The sequence below is a fragment of the Cuculus canorus genome, chromosome 17, assembly GCF_017976375.1.
Source record: "Cuculus canorus isolate bCucCan1 chromosome 17, bCucCan1.pri, whole genome shotgun sequence".
NCBI classification, from domain to species: domain Eukaryota; kingdom Metazoa; phylum Chordata; class Aves; order Cuculiformes; family Cuculidae; genus Cuculus; species Cuculus canorus.
The window spans coordinates 1-17,696 of NC_071417.1; positions in this window are offsets into that span (position 1 = coordinate 1).

A 17,696-nucleotide genomic window follows, 5' to 3' on the forward strand; every position below is an offset into this window, starting at 1 on the left:
GATTGGGCAGCTGCGACAGGAATGTGCTCAGGAAAGCTCGCTGGTGAATTGGAGACGTTGACCGTTAGCAACTAAGGGGAACGTGCTATCCCAGAATGCTGATGCTCGTTAGCTCTTTCTCCCGGGAGCGCTTTCATTGCAAAATGCTAATCGCGATTACAAGAACACTGTACTATAGATTTTTCATCTGTGATTCCCCTGTTCACTGCAAAACCGTTCTGCCTAACCAAACATGGGAAGTTGCTTGTTTCCTAGAAAGCTGCATTAGAAACAGATCTCTTCTGACCTGTAACTGCACTCTCTGTTTAGGAGTCTGCTTAAGTATAGATTGGGCAGCTGCGACAGGGCTGTGCTCAGGAAAGCTCGCTGGTGAATTGGAGACGTTGACCGTTAGCAACTAAGGGGAACGTGCTAGCCCAGAATGCTGATGCTCGTTAGCTCTTTCTCCCGGGAGGGCTTTCATTGCAAACTGCAAATCGTGATTAGAAGAACACTGTACTATAGATTCTTCATCTGTGATTCCCCTGTTCACAGCTAAATCGTTTTACCTAACCAAATATAGGAAGTTGCTTGTTTCCTAGAAAGCTGCATTAGAATCAGATCTCTTGCTGACCTGTAACTGCACTCTCTGTTTAGGAGTCTGCTTAAGTATAGATTGGGCAGCTAGCGACAGGACTGTGCTCAGGAAAGCTCGCTGGTGAATTGGAAACCTTGACCGTTAACAGCTAAGGGGAACGTGCTAGCCCAGAATGCTGCTGCTCCTTAGCTCTTTCTCCCGGGAGCGCTTTCATTGCAAACTGCAAATCGCAATTACAAGAACACTGTACTATAGATTCTTCATCTGTGATTCCCCTGTTCACTGCAAAACCTTTCTGTATAACCAACCATGGGAAGTTGCTTGTTTCCTAGAAAGCTGCATTAGAATCAGATCTCTTGCTGAACTGTCACTGCACTCTCTGTTTAGGAGTCTGCTTAAGTATAGATTGGGCAGCTGCGACAGGACTGTGCTCAGGAAAGCTCGCTGGTGATTTGGAAACCTTGACCGTTAACTGCTAAGGGGAACGTGCTAGCCCAGAATGCTGCTGCTCGTTAGCTCTTTCTCCCGGGAGCGCTTTCATTACAAACTGCAAATCGCGATTACAAGAACACTGTACTATAGATTCTTCATCTGTGATTCCCCTGTTCACTGCACACTCTTTTTTCCTAACCCAATATAGGAGGTTGCTTGTTTCCTAGAAAGCTGCATTAGAATCAGATCTCTTGCTGAACTGTCACTGCACTCTCTGTTTAGGAGTCTGCTTAAGTATAGATTGGGCAGCTGCGACAGGACTGTGCTCAGGAAAGCTCGCTGGTGAATTGGAAACCTTGACCGTTAACAGCTAAGGGGAACGTGCTAGCCCAGAATGCTGATGCTCGTTAGCTCTTTCTCCCGGGAGGGCTTTCATTGCAAACTGCAAATCGCAATTACAAGAACACTGTACTATAGATTCTTCATCTGTGATTCCCCTGTTCACTGCAAACCCTTTTTTTCCTAACCAAATATAGGAGGTTGCTTGTTTCCTAGAAAGCTGCATTAGAATCAGATCTCTTGCTGAACTGTAACTGCACTCTCTGTTTAGGAGTCTGCTTAAGTATAGATTGGGCAGCTGCGACAGGACTGTGCTCAGGAAAGCTCGCTGGTGAATTGGAAACCTTGACCGTTAACAGCTAAGGGGAACGTGCTAGCCCAGAATGCTGATGCTCGTTAGCTCTTTCTCCCGGGAGCGCTTTCATTGCAAACTGCAAATCGCGATTACAAGAACACTGTACTATAGATTCTTCATCTGTGATTCCCCTGTTCACTGCCAAACCTTTTCTCTAAGCCAATATAGGAGGTTGCTTGTTTCCTAGAAAGCTGCATTAGAATCAGATCTCTTGCTGAACTGTCACTGCACTCTCTGTTTAGGAGTCTGCTTAAGTATAGATTGGGCAGCTGCGACAGGACTGTGCTCAGGAAAGCTCGCTGGTGAATTGGAAACCTTGACCGTTAACAGCTAAGGGGAACGTGCTAGCCCAGAATGCTGATGCTCGTTAGCTCTTTCTCCCGGGAGGGCTTTCATTGCAAACTGCAAATCGCAATTACAAGAACACTGTACTATAGATTCTTCATCTGTGATTCCCCTGTTCACTGCAAAACCTTTCTGCCTACCCAACATGGGAAGTTGCTTGTTTCCTAGAAAGCTGCATTAGAATCAGATCTCTTGCTGACCTGTAACTGCACTCTCTGTTTAGGAGTCTGCTTAAGTATAGATTGGGCAGCTGCGACAGGACTGTGCTCAGGAAAGCTCGCTGGTGAATTGGAAACCTTGACCGTTAACAGCTAAGGGGAACGTGCTAGCCCAGAATGCTGATGCTCGTTAGCTCTTTCTCCCGGGAGCGCTTTCATTGCAAACTGCAAATCGCGATTACAAGAACACTGTACTATAGATTCTTCATCTGTGATTCCCCTGTTCACTGCAAAACCTTTCTGTCTAACCAACATTGGGAAGTTGCTTGTTTCCTAGAAAGCTGCATTAGAATCAGATCTCTTGCTGACCTGTCACTGCACTCTCTGTTTAGGAGTCTGCTTAAGTATAGATTGGGCAGCTGCGACAGGACTGTGCTCAGGAAAGCTCGCTGGTGATTTGGAAACCTTGACCGTTAACTGCTAAGGGGAACGTGCTAGCCCAGAATGCTGCTGCTCCTTAGCTCTTTCTCCCGGGAGCGCTTTCATTGCAAACTGCAAATCGCGATTACAAGAACACTGTACTATAGATTCTTCATCTGTGATTCCCCTGTTCACTGCAAAACTTTTCTTTCAAACCAACCATGGGAAGTTGCTTGTTTCCTAGAAAGCTGCATTAAAATCAGATCTCTTGCTGAACTGTCACTGCACTCTCTGTTTAGGAGTCTGCTTAAGTATAGATTGGGCAGCTGCGACAGGACTGTGCTCAGGAAAGCTCGCTGGTGAATTGGAAACCTTGACCGTTAACAGCTAAGGGGAACGTGCTAGCCCAGAATGCTGCTGCTCGTTAGCTCTTTCTCCCGGGAGCGCTTTCATTGCAAACTGCAAATCGCGATTACAAGAACACTGTACTATAGATTCTTCATCTGTGATTCCCCTGTTCACTGCAAAACTCTTTTTCCTAACCAAATATAGGAGGTTGCTTGTTTCCTAGAAAGCTGCATTAGAATCAGATCTCTTGCTGACCTGTCACTGCACTCTCTGTTTAGGAGTCTGCTTAAGTATAGATTGGGCAGCTGCGACAGGACTGTGCTCAGGAAAGCTCGCTGGTGAATTGGAAACCTTGACCGTTAACAGCTAAGGGGAACGTGCTAGCCCAGAATGCTGATGCTCGTTAGCTCTTTCTCCCGGGAGCGCTTTCATTGCAAACTGCAAATCGCGATTACAAGAACACTGTACTATAGATTCTTCATCTGTGATTCCCCTGTTCACTGCAAAACCTTTTCTCTAAAGCCAATATAGGAGGTTGCTTGTTTCCTAGAAAGCTGCATTAGAATCAGATCTCTTGCTGAACTGTCACTGCACTCTCTGTTTAGGAGTCTGCTTAAGTATAGATTGGGCAGCTGCGACAGGACTGTGCTCAGGAAAGCTCGCTGGTGAATTGGAAACCTTGACCGTTAACAGCTAAGGGGAACGTGCTAGCCCAGAATGCTGATGCTCGTTAGCTCTTTCTCCCGGGAGCGCTTTCATTGCAAACTGCAAATCGCAATTACAAGAACACTGTACTATAGATTCTTCATCTGTGATTCCCCTGTTCACTGCTAAATCGTTTTACCTAACCAAATATAGGAAGTTGCTTGTTTCCTAGAAAGCTGCATTAGAATCAGATCTCTTGCTGAACTGTCACTGCACTCTCTGTTTAGGAGTCTGCTTAAGTATAGATTGGGCAGCTGCGACAGGACTGTGCTCAGGAAAGCTCGCTGGTGAATTGGAAACCTTGACCGTTAACTGCTAAGGGGAACGTGCTAGCCCAGAATGCTGCTGCTCCTTAGCTCTTTCTCCCGGGAGCGCTTTCATTACAAACTGCAAATCGCGATTACAAGAACACTGTACTATAGATTCTTCATCTGTGATTCCCCTGTTCACTGCACACTCTTTTTTCCTAACCCAATATAGGAGGTTGCTTGTTTCCTAGAAAGCTGCATTAGAATCAGATCTCTTGCTGAACTGTCACTGCACTCTCTGTTTAGGAGTCTGCTTAAGTATAGATTGGGCAGCTGCGACAGGACTGTGCTCAGGAAAGCTCGCTGGTGAATTGGAAACCTTGACCGTTAACAGCTAAGGGGAACGTGCTAGCCCAGAATGCTGATGCTCGTTAGCTCTTTCTCCCGGGAGGGCTTTCATTGCAAACTGCAAATCGCAATTACAAGAACACTGTACTATAGATTCTTCATCTGTGATTCCCCTGTTCACTGCTAAATTGTTTTATTTAACCAAATATAGGAAGTTGCTTGTTTCCTAGAAAGCTGCATTAGAATCAGATCTCTTGCTGACCTGTCACTGCACTCTCTGTTTAGGAGTCTGCTTAAGTATAGATTGGGCAGCTGCGACAGGACTGTGCTCAGGAAAGCTCGCTGGTGAATTGGAAACCTTGACCGTTAACAGCTAAGGGGAACGTGCTAGCCCAGAATGCTGATGCTCGTTAGCTCTTTCTCCCGGGAGCGCTTTCATTGCAAACTGCAAATCACCAAGAGAAGAAGACTGTACTATAGATTCTTCATCTGTGATTCCCCTGTTCACAGCTAAATCGTTTTACCTAACCCAATATAGGAGGTTGCTTGTTTCCTAGAAAGCTGCATTAGAATCAGATCTCTTGCTGAACTGTCACTGCACTCTCTGTTTAGGAGTCTGCTTAAGTATAGATTGGGCAGCTGCGACAGGACTGTGCTCAGGAAAGCTCGCTGGTGAATTAGGAAACCTTGACCGTTAACAGCTAAGGGGAACGTGCTAGCCCAGAATGCTGATGCTCGTTAGCTCTTTCTCCCAGGACGGCTTTCATTGCAAACTGCAAATCGCAATTACAAGAACACTGTACTATAGATTCTTCATCTGTGATTCCCCTGTTCACTGCAAAACCTTTCTGCCGAACCAACCATGGGAAGTTGCTTGTTTCCTAGAAAGCTGCATTAGAATCAGATCTCTTGCTGACCTGTCACTGCACTCTCTGTTTAGGAGTCTGCTTAAGTATAGATTGGGCAGCTGCGACAGGACTGTGCTCAGGAAAGCTCGCTGGTGAATTGGAAACATTGACCGTTAACAGCTAAGGGGAACGTGCTAGCCCAGAATGCTGATGCTCGTTAGCTCTTTCTCCCGGGAGCGCTTTCATTGCAAACTGCAAATCGCGATTACAAGAACACTGTACTATAGATTCTTCATCTGTGATTCCCCTGTTCACTGCAAAACCGTTCTGCCTAACCAACATAGGGAAGTTGCTTGTTTCCTAGAAAGCTGCATTAGAAACAGATCTCTTGCTGACCTGTAACTGCACTCTCTGTTTAGGAGTCTGCTTAAGTATAGATTGGGCAGCTGCGACAGGACTGTGCTCAGGAAAGCTGGCTGGTGAATTGGAAACCTTGACCGTTAACAGCTAAGGGGAACGTGCTAGCCCAGAATGCTGATGCTCGTTAGCTCTTTCTCCCGGGAGCGCTTTCATTGCAAACTGCAAATCGCAATTACAAGAACACTGTACTATAGATTCTTCATCTGTGATTCCCCTGTTCACTGCAAAATTGTTTTACCTAACCAAATATAGGAAGTTGCTTGTTTCCTAGAAAGCTGCATTAGAATCAGATCTCTTGCTGACCTGTAACTGCACTCTCTGTTTAGGAGTCTGCTTAAGTATAGATTGGGCAGCTGCGACAGGACTGTGCTCAGGAAAGCTCGCTGGTGAATTGGAAACCTTGACCGTTAACAGCTAAGGGGAACGTGCTAGCCCAGAATGCTGATGCTCGTTAGCTCTTTCTCCCGGGAGCGCTTTCATTGCAAACTGCAAATCGCGATTACAAGAACACTGTACTATAGATTCTTCATCTGTGATTCCCCTGTTCACTGCAAAACCTTTTTACCTAACCCAATATAGGAGGTTGCTTGTTTCCTAGAAAGCTGCATTAGAATCAGATCTCTTGCTGACCTGTCACTGCACTCTCTGTTTAGGAGTCTGCTTAAGTATAGATTGGGCAGCTGCGACAGGACTGTGCTCAGGAAAGCTCGCTGGTGAATTGGAAACATTGACCGTTAACAGCTAAGGGGAACGTGCTAGCCCAGAATGCTGCTGCTCGTTAGCTCTTTCTCCCTGGGAGCGCTTTCATTGCAAACTGCAAATCGCGATTACAAGAACACTGTACTATAGATTCTTCATCTGTGATTCCCCTGTTCACTGTAAAAACTTTCTGCGTATTCACCTATGGGAAGTTGCTTGTTTCCTAGAAAGCTGCATTAGAATCAGATCTCTTGCTGAACTGTCACTGCACTCTCTGTTTAGGAGTCTGCTTAAGTATAGATTGGGCAGCTGCGACAGGACTGTGCTCAGGAAAGCTGGCTGGTGAATTGGAAACCTTGACCGTTAACAGCTAAGGGGAACGTGCTAGCCCAGAATGCTGATGCTCGTTAGCTCTTTCTCCCGGGAGCGCTTTCATTGCAAACTGCAAATCGCGATTACAAGAACACTGTACTATAGATTCTTCATCTGTGATTCCCCTGTTCACTGTAAAATTCTTTTTCCTAACCCAATATAGGAGGTTGCTTGTTTCCTAGAAAGCTGCATTAGAATCAGATCTCTTGCTGACCTGTAACTGCACTCTCTGTTTAGGAGTCTGCTTAAGTATAGATTGGGCAGCTGCGACAGGACTGTGCTCAGGAAAGCTCGCTGGTGAATTGGAAACCTTGACCGTTAACAGCTAAGGGGAACGTGCTAGCCCAGAATGCTGATGCTCGTTAGCTCTTTCTCCCGGGAGCGCTTTCATTGCAAACTGCAAATCGCGATTACAAGAACACTGTACTATAGATTCTTCATCTGTGATTCCCCTGTTCACTGCAAAATTCTTTTACCTAACCGAATATAGGAGGTTGCTTGTTTCCTAGAAAGCTGCATTAGAATCAGATCTCTTGCTGAACTGTAACTGCACTCTCTGTTTAGGAGTCTGCTTAAGTATAGATTGGGCAGCTGCGAAAGGACTGTGCTCAGGAAAGCTCGCTGGTGAATTGGAAACCTTGACCGTTAACAGCTAAGGGGAACGTGCTAGCCCAGAATGCTGATGCTCGTTAGCTCTTTCTCCCGGGAGCGCTTTCATTGCAAACTGCAAATCGCGATTACAAGAACACTGTACTATAGATTCTTCATCTGTGATTCCCCTGTTCACTGCAAAACCTTTCTGCCTAACCAAACATGGGAAGTTGCTTGTTTCCTAGAAAGCTGCATTAGAATCAGATCTCTTGCTGAACTGTCACTGCACTCTCTGTTTAGGAGTCTGCTTAAGTATAGATTGGGCAGCTGCGACAGGACTGTGCTCAGGAAAGCTCGCTGGTGAATTGGAAACCTTGACCGTTAACAGCTAAGGGGAACGTGCTAGCCCAGAATGCTGATGCTCGTTAGCTCTTTCTCCCGGGAGCGCTTTCATTACAAACTGCAAATCGCGATTACAAGAACACTGTACTATAGATTCTTCATCTGTGATTCCCCTGTTCACTGCAAAACCGTTCTGTCCTAACCAAACATGGGAAGTTGCTTGTTTCCTAGAAAGCTGCATTAGAATCAGATCTCTTGCTGACCTGTAACTGCACTCTCTGTTTAGGAGTCTGCTTAAGTATAGATTGGGCAGCTGCGACAGGACTGTGCTCAGGAAAGCTCGCTGGTGAATTGGAAACCTTGACCGTTAACAGCTAAGGGGAACGTGCTAGCCCAGAATGCTGATGCTCGTTAGCTCTTTCTCCCGGGAGCGCTTTCATTGCAAACTGCAAATCGCAATTACAAGAACACTGTACTATAGATTCTTCATCTGTGATTCCCCTGTTCACATGCTAAATCGTTTTACCTAACCAAATATAGGAAGTTGCTTGTTTCCTAGAAAGCTGCATTAGAATCAGATCTCTTGCTGACCTGTAACTGCACTCTCTGTTTAGGAGTCTGCTTAAGTATAGATTGGGCAGCTGCGACAGGACTGTGCTCAGGAAAGCTCGCTGGTGAATTGGAAACCTTGACCGTTAACAGCTAAGGGGAACGTGCTAGCCCAGAATGCTGCTGCTCCTTAGCTCTTTCTCCCGGGAGCGCTTTCATTACAAACTGCAAATCGCGATTACAAGAACACTGTACTATAGATTCTTCATCTGTGATTCCCCTGTTCACTGCAAACTCTTTTTTCCTAATCAAATATAGGAGGTTGCTTGTTTCCTAGAAAGCTGCATTAGAATCAGATCTCTTGCTGAACTGTCACTGCACTCTCTGTTTAGGAGTCTGCTTAAGTATAGATTAGGCAGCTGCGACAGGACTGTGCTCAGGAAAGCTCGCTGGTGAATTGGAAACCTTGACCGTTAACAGCTAAGGGGAACGTGCTAGCCCAGAATGCTGATGCTCGTTAGCTCTTTCTCCCGGGAGGGCTTTCATTGCAAACTGCAAATCGCAATTACAAGAACACTGTACTATAGATTCTTCATCTGTGATTCCCCTGTTCACTGCAAAACCTTTCTGTACTAACCAACCATGGGAAGTTGCTTGTTTCCTAGAAAGCTGCATTAGAATCAGATCTCTTGCTGAACTGTAACTGCACTCTCTGTTTAGGAGTCTGCTTAAGTATAGATTGGGCAGCTGCGACAGGACTGTGCTCAGGAAAGCTCGCTGGTGAATTGGAAACCTTGACCGTTAACAGCTAAGGGGAACGTGCTAGCCCAGAATGCTGATGCTCGTTAGCTCTTTCTCCCGGGAGGGCTTTCATTGCAAACTGCAAATCGCGATTACAAGAACACTGTACTATAGATTCTTCATCTGTGATTCCCCTGTTCACTGCAAAACCTTTCTGTATAACCAACCATGGGAAGTTGCTTGTTTCCTAGAAAGCTGCATTAGAATCAGATCTCTTGCTGAACTGTCACTGCACTCTCTGTTTAGGAGTCTGCTTAAGTATAGATTGGGCAGCTGCGACAGGACTGTGCTCAGGAAAGCTCGCTGGTGATTTGGAAACATTGACCGTTAACAGCTAAGGGGAACGTGCTAGCCCAGAATGCTGCTGCTCCTTAGCTCTTTCTCCTGGGAGCGCTTTCATTAGAAACTGCAAATCGCGATTACAAGAACACTGTACTATAGATTCTTCATCTGTGATTCCCCTGTTCACTGCAAACTTTTTTTTCCTTACCCAATATAGGAGGTTGCTTGTTTCCTAGAAAGCTGCATTAGAATCAGATCTCTTGCTGAACTGTCACTGCACTCTCTGTTTAGGAGTCTGCTTAAGTATAGATTGGGCAGCTGCGACAGGACTGTGCTCAGGAAAGCTCGCTGGTGAATTGGAAACCTTGACCGTTAACAGCTAAGGGGAACGTGCTAGCCCAGAATGCTGATGCTCCGTTAGCTCTTTCTCCCGGGAGCGCTTTCATTGCAAACTGCAAATCGCGATTACAAGAACACTGTACTATAGATTCTTCATCTGTGATTCCCCTGTTCACTGCAAAATTCTTTTTCCTAACCCAATATAGGAGGTTTCTTTTTTCCTAGAAAGCTGCATTAGAATCAGATCTCTTGCTGAACTGTCACTGCACTCTCTGTTTAGGAGTCTGCTTAAGTATAGATTGGGCAGCTGCGACAGGACTGTGCTCAGGAAAGCTCGCTGGTGAATTGGAAACCTTGACCGTTAACAGCTAAGGGGAACGTGCTAGCCCAGAATGCTGATGCTCGTTAGCTCTTTCTCCCGGGAGCGCTTTCATTGCAAACTGCAAATCGCGATTACAAGAACACTGTACTATAGATTCTTCATCTGTGATTCCCCTGTTCACTGCAAAATCTTTTTACCTAACCAAATATAGGAGGTTGCTTGTTTCCTAGAAAGCTGCATTAGAATCAGATCTCTTGCTGACCTGTCACTGCACTCTCTGTTTAGGAGTCTGCTTAAGTATAGATTGGGCAGCTGCGACAGGACTGTGCTCAGGAAAGCTCGCTGGTGAATTGGAAACCTTGACCGTTAACAGCTAAGGGGAACGTGCTAGCCCAGAATGCTGATGCTCGTTAGCTCTTTCTCCCGGGAGCGCTTTCATTGCAAACTGCAAATCGCGATTACAAGAACACTGTACTATAGATTCTTCATCTGTGATTCCCCTGTTCACTGCAAAACCTTTCTGTCTAACCAACCATGGGAAGTTGCTTGTTTCCTAGAAAGCTGCATTAGAATCAGATCTCTTGCTGACCTGTAACTGCACTCTCTGTTTAGGAGTCTGCTTAAGTATAGATTGGGCAGCTGCGACAGGACTGTGCTCAGGAAAGCTGGCTGGTGAATTAGAAACCTTGACCGTTAACAGCTAAGTGGAACGTGCTAGCCCAGAATGCTGCTGCTCGTTAGCTCTTTCTCCCGGGAGCGCTTTCATTGCAAACTGCAAATCGTGATTACAAGAACACTGTACTATAGATTCTTCATCTGTGATTCCCCTGTTCACTGCAAAATTCTTTTACCTAACCTAATATAGGAGGTTGCTTGTTTCCTAGAAAGCTGCATTAGAATCAGATCTCTTGCTGAACTGTCACTGCACTCTCTGTTTAGGAGTCTGCTTAAGTATAGATACAGCAGCTTGGACAGGACTGTGCTCAGGAAAGCTCGCTGGTGAATTGGAAACATTGACCGTTAACAGCTAAGGGGAACGTGCTAGCCCAGAATGCTGATGCTCCTTAGCTCTTTCTCCCGGGAGGGCTTTCATTGCAAACTGCAAATCGCAATTACAAGAACACTGTACTATAGATTCTTCATCTGTGATTCCCCTGTTCACTGCAAAACCTTTCTGTATAACCAACCATGGGAAGTTGCTTGTTTCCTAGAAAGCTGCATTAGAAATCAGATCTCTTGCTGACCTGTAACTGCACTCTCTGTTTAGGAGTCTGCTTAAGTATAGATTGGGCAGCTGCGACAGGACTGTGCTCAGGAAAGCTCGCTGGTGATTTGGAAACATTGACCGTTAACTGCTAAGGGGAACGTGCTAGCCCAGAATGCTGATGCTCCTTAGCTCTTTCTCCCGGGAGCGCTTTCATTACAAACTGCAAATCGCGATTACAAGAACACTGTACTATAGATTCTTCATCTGTGATTCCCCTGTTCACTGCACACTCTTTTTTCCTAACCCAATATAGGAGGTTGCTTGTTTCCTAGAAAGCTGCATTAGAATCAGATCTCTTGCTGAACTGTCACTGCACTCTCTGTTTAGGAGTCTGCTTAAGTATAGATTGGGCAGCTGCGACAGGACTGTGCTCAGGAAAGCTTGCTGGTGAATTGGAGACATTGACCGTTAACAGCTAAGGGGAACGTGCTAGCCCAGAATGCTGATGATCGTTAGCTCTTTCTCCCGGGAGGGCTTTCATTGCAAACTGCAAATCGCAATTACAAGAACACTGTACTATAGATTCTTCATCTGTGATTCCCCTGTTCACTGCAAAACCGTTCTGCCTAACCAACCATGGGAAGTTGCTTGTTTCCTAGAAAGCTGCATTAGAAATCAGATCTCTTGCTGACCTGTAACTGCACTCTCTGTTTAGGAGTCTGCTTAAGTATAGATTGGGCAGCTGCGACAGGACTGTGCTCAGGAAAGCTCGCTGGTGAATTGGAGACGTTGACCGTTAACAGCTAAGGGGAACGTGCTAGCCCAGAATGCTGATGCTCGTTAGCTCTTTTTCCTGGGAGGGCTTTCATTGCAAACTGCAAATCGCAATTACAAGAACACTGTACTATAGATTCTTCATCTGTGATTCCCCTGTTCACTGCAAACTCTTTTTTACCTAACCCAATATAGGAGGTTGCTTGTTTCCTAGAAAGCTGCATTAGAATCAGATCTCTTGCTGAACTGTCACTGCACTCTCTGTTTAGGAGTCTGCTTAAGTATAGATTGGGCAGCTGCGACAGGACTGTGCTCAGGAAAGCTCGCTGGTGAATTGGAAACCTTGACCGTTAACAGCTAAGGGGAACGTGCTAGCCCAGAATGCTGATGCTCGTTAGCTCTTTCTCCCGGGAGGGCTTTCATTGCAAACTGCAAATCGCGATTACAAGAACACTGTACTATAGATTCTTCATCTGTGATTCCCCTGTTCACTGCAAAATTATTTTACCTAACCAAATATAGGAGGTTGCTTGTTTCCTAGAAAGCTGCATTAGAATCAGATCTCTTGCTGACCTGTCACTGCACTCTCTGTTTAGGAGTCTGCTTAAGTATAGATTGGGCAGCTGCGACAGGACTGTGCTCAGGAAAGCTCGCTGGTGAATTGGAAACATTGACCGTTAACAGCTAAGGGGAACGTGCTAGCCCAGAATGCTGCTGCTCCTTAGCTCTTTCTCCCTGGAGCGCTTTCATTGCAAACTGCAAATCGCAATTACAAGAACACTGTACTATAGATTCTTCATCTGTGATTCCCCTGTTCACTGCAAAAACTTTCTTCCTAACCAACCATGGGAAGTTGCTTGTTTCCTAGAAAGCTGCATTAAAATCAGATCTCTTGCTGACCTGTAACTGCACTCTCTGTTTAGGAGTCTGCTTAAGTATAGATTGGGCAGCTGCGACAGGACTGTGCTCAGGAAAGCTGGCTGGTGAATTGGAAACCTTGACCGTTAACAGCTAAGGGGAACGTGCTAGCCCAGAATGCTGCTGCTCCTTAGCTCTTTCTCCCGGGAGCGCTTTCATTACAAACTGCAAATCGCGATTACAAGAACACTGTACTATAGATTCTTCATCTGTGATTCCCCTGTTCACTGCAAACTCTTTTTTCCTAACCCAATATAGGAGGTTGCTTGTTTCCTAGAAAGCTGCATTAGAATCAGATCTCTTGCTGACCTGTCACTGCACTCTCTGTTTAGGAGTCTGCTTAAGTATAGATTGGGCAGCTGCGACAGGACTGTGCTCAGGAAAGCTCGCTGGTGAATTGGAAACCTTGACCGTTAACAGCTAAGGGGAACGTGCTAGCCCAGAATGCTGCTGCTCGTTAGCTCTTTCTCCCGGGAGCGCTTTCATTGCAAACTGCAAATCGCGATTACAAGAACACTGTACTATAGATTCTTCATCTGTGATTCCCCTGTTCACTGCAAAATCTTTTTTCCTAACCCAATATAGGAGGTTGCTTGTTTCCTAGAAAGCTGCATTAGAATCAGATCTCTTGCTGAACTGTAACTGCACTCTCTGTTTAGGAGTCTGCTTAAGTATAGATTGGGCAGCTGCGACAGGACTGTGCTCAGGAAAGCTCGCTGGTGAATTGGAAACCTTGACCGTTAACAGCTAAGGGGAACGTGCTAGCCCAGAATGCTGATGCTCGTTAGCTCTTTCTCCCGGGAGCGCTTTCATTGCAAACTGCAAATCGCGATTACAAGAACACTGTACTATAGATTCTTCATCTGTGATTCCCCTGTTCACTGCAAAACCGTTTCTGCCTAACCAAACATGGGAAGTTGCTTGTTTCCTAGAAAGCTGCATTAGAATCAGATCTCTTGCTGACCTGTAACTGCACTCTCTGTTTAGGAGTCTGCTTAAGTATAGATTGGGCAGCTGCGACAGGACTGTGCTCAGCAAATCTTGCTAGTGAATTGGAGACGTTGACCGTTAACAGCTAAGGGGAACGTGCTAGCCCAGAATGCTGATGCTCGTTAGCTCTTTCTCCCGGGAGCGCTTTCATTGCAAACTGCAAATCGCGATTACAAGAACACTGTACTATAGATTCTTCATCTGTGATTCCCCTGTTCACATGCTAAATCGTTTTACCTAACCAAATATAGGAAGTTGCTTGTTTCCTAGAAAGCTGCATTAGAATCAGATCTCTTGCTGACCTGTAACTGCACTCTCTGTTTAGGAGTCTGCTTAAGTATAGATTGGGCAGCTGCGACAGGACTGTGCTCAGGAAAGCTCGCTGGTGAATTAGAAACCTTGACCGTTAACAGCTAAGGGGAACGTGCTAGCCCAGAATGCTGATGCTCCTTAGCTCTTTCTCCCGGGAGGGCTTTCATTGCAAACTGCAAATCGCAATTACAAGAACACTGTACTATAGATTCTTCATCTGTGATTCCCCTGTTCACTGCAAAACCTTTCTGTATAACCAACCATGGGAAGTTGCTTGTTTCCTAGAAAGCTGCATTAAAATCAGATCTCTTGCTGAACTGTCACTGCACTCTCTGTTTAGGAGTCTGCTTAAGTATAGATTGGGCAGCTGCGACAGGACTGTGCTCAGGAAAGCTCGCTGGTGATTTGGAAACCTTGACCGTTAACTGCTAAGGGGAACGTGCTAGCCCAGAATGCTGCTGCTCCTTAGCTCTTTCTCCCGGGAGCGCTTTCATTACAAACTGCAAATCGCGATTACAAGAACACTGTACTATAGATTCTTCATCTGTGATTCCCCTGTTCACTGCAAACTCTTTTTTCCTAACCCAATATAGGAGGTTGCTTGTTTCCTAGAAAGCTGCATTAGAATCAGATCTCTTGCTGAACTGTCACTGCACTCTCTGTTTAGGAGTCTGCTTAAGTATAGATTGGGCAGCTGCGACAGGACTGTGCTCAGGAAAGCTCGCTGGTGAATTGGAAACCTTGACCGTTAACAGCTAAGGGGAACGTGCTAGCCCAGAATGCTGATGCTCGTTAGCTCTTTCTCCCGGGAGGGCTTTCATTGCAAACTGCAAATCGCAATTACAAGAACACTGTACTATAGATTCTTCATCTGTGATTCCCCTGTTCACTGCAAAACCTTTCTGTATAACCAACCATGGGAAGTTGCTTGTTTCCTAGAAAGCTGCATTAAAATCAGATCTCTTGCTGAACTGTCACTGCACTCTCTGTTTAGGAGTCTGCTTAAGTATAGATTGGGCAGCTGCGACAGGACTGTGCTCAGGAAAGCTCGCTGGTGAATTGGAAACCTTGACCGTTAACAGCTAAGGGGAACGTGCTAGCCCAGAATGCTGATGCTCGTTAGCTCTTTCTCCCGGGAGCGCTTTCATTGCAAACTGCAAATCGCGATTACAAGAACACTGTACTATAGATTCTTCATCTGTGATTCCCCTGTTCACTGCAAAACCTTTCTGCGTATTCAGCTATTGGAAGTTGCTTGTTTCCTAGAAAGCTGCATTAGAATCAGATCTCTTGCTGACCTGTAACTGCACTCTCTGTTCAGGAGTCTGCTTAAGTATAGATTGGGCAGCTGCGACAGGACTGTGCTCAGGAAAGCTCGCTGGTGAATTGGAGACGTTGACCGTTAACAGCTAAGGGGAACGTGCTAGCCCAGAATGCTGATGCTCGTTAGCTCTTTTTCCTGGGAGGGCTTTCATTGCAAACTGCAAATCGCAATTACAAGAACACTGTACTATAGATTCTTCATCTGTGATTCCCCTGTTTACTGCAAAATTGTTTTACCTAACTAAATATAGGAGGTTGCTTGTTTCCTAGAAAGCTGCATTAGAATCAGATCTCTTGCTGACCTGTAACTGCACTCTCTGTTTAGGAGTCTGAGATGGCATTTCTGGTTTGGGTATGTGGTATGCTGCAGATCCAGGGTTCCCCAAAGCACTATAATTGCTGTGCTGGCTGACACTGTGCGCTCCCACAACAGAGCAAAAGCAGGGCACCAGAGGGGATGCTGGCCCAGGGTGGCAGGTGCAGGATTTACCGGGCTGCTGTTTATCCAGAGGAGCAGGTAGGCAACAATCACAAATCGTAGAGTACGTCCCAAAGGCAGAACTTAAGGACTTCTGGAAAAACTCCTAATTTGGAGCAGTCTGCAGATATGTATCGTCCCATTGAGAAGAAACCTGGCAAGCCTTTTTTTTTTTTTTTAATTTCTCCTGTTAGTGGCATCTTCTGAAGCTAAATATAACCAGTGTGATTATGCAGCAAGTCATGCTCACTTGGGTATAATTTACTGGTGTATTTTGTTCTCAATGTGTTTAGCACTGCAATTATCTTGGGGTCATTTTAGAATCATAGAATAGTTTGGATTGGAAGAGACCTTAAAGATCATCTTGTTCCAACCTCCCGGCCATGGGCAGGGACACCTCCCACTGGATCAGGCTGCCCAAGGCCCATCCAACCTGGCCTTGAACACCTCCAGGGATGGGGCAGCCACAACTTCCCTGGGGTGCCAGGGCCTCCCCACTCTCATGAGGAAGAAATTCCTCATTATATCAAGCCTAAATCTGCCGCTCTCCAGTTTATACCCATTCCTTCTCGTCCTATCACCACAAGCCTTTGTGAACAGCCCCTCCCCAGCTTTCTTGGAGCGCCTTCAGGTACTGGAAGGTCGCTCTAAGGTCTCCTGGGAGCCTTCTGTTCTTGATGCTGAACAACCCCAACTCTCTCAGCCTGTCCTTGTATGGAAGGTTCTCCAGCCCCTCTGATCATCTTTGTAGACTCCTCTGGACCTGTTCCAACAGTTTTTCTTTTAAATGGATATTGAAACATAATCAACTGTTCATTGATAACTCATTCTAATAATGCAAATAATAGACAGTAAAAAACATTACCTTTTTTTTAAATTACTGTTTAGAACTGTAGAATAGGTCAGACTGGAAGAGAACTTTGAAGGTCATCAAGGGCAAATTGAAATCTGTGATTTCTTACGGACGTGACAACTTGAAATGTGTTGCAAATGTTTACATTGATCTTTAGGTGGAGGCAGGAGGAATGTTTGCACTGTCTTGCAACATCTCTGAAGTACTCTGAACCACGGTGAATCTATGATCATTTTTGCTAGTGCAAGGAACCGGGGTTTTTCTTCAGATGGTTGCCAGAAGACTTTAACCCTTCTTTACATCTCTAAATCTGGAATGACTTGTTTCACTAGTGTTTCTCTGCAATTCTGTTGCTGTAAGAGGAACAAAGTAGTGCCTTTGGTGTGTGAGAGTTACAGTACAAACCAGAAACAAAAGAAGAGTCATTACGTATTGCGCTAGTATGAACAGCTCCGAGAAGTGATTATTTTGTGGCTCTAAGAGACAAACATTCTGCTTACAGCTTCACTGAGTAACAGTATCAGAGTTGTAAAAAGTTGTGGTAAAAGTTCCTCATGGCATGTTTAGTCTTACAGCTCTTTAAATATCTGCCTTGCAGTTTCTTCTGACTCAAGCTACTTGTGCTTTCAGAAACAATCAGGGGACTTGTTTAGTGGGAGAGGGGGTGAATCCTAATGCAGAGTGCAGGTCCAGATCATGCCAGGAGAGTAAGAACAGCCCCACTGGAGGATGTACTCATTTGTTCCGTCTGGGACTAATTCACTCATTCAGAAACAAAGGAAACACAATTCTGAATTTGGCTATAAAGATGAATAGCTTATATGTTTGATAAATAATGAAGCTATCCACCAGCATTTCAAGACTCGTGTAGAGCGGTACATGAAAACAAACTCAAATTTTTAATTAATTTAGTTTATAGTGGTTTTTTTGCAATCAAAACTGCAATCAAGAAGTACAGATGTACTTCTATGGGGATGGATTATTTCTTAGTAGCATGGTTT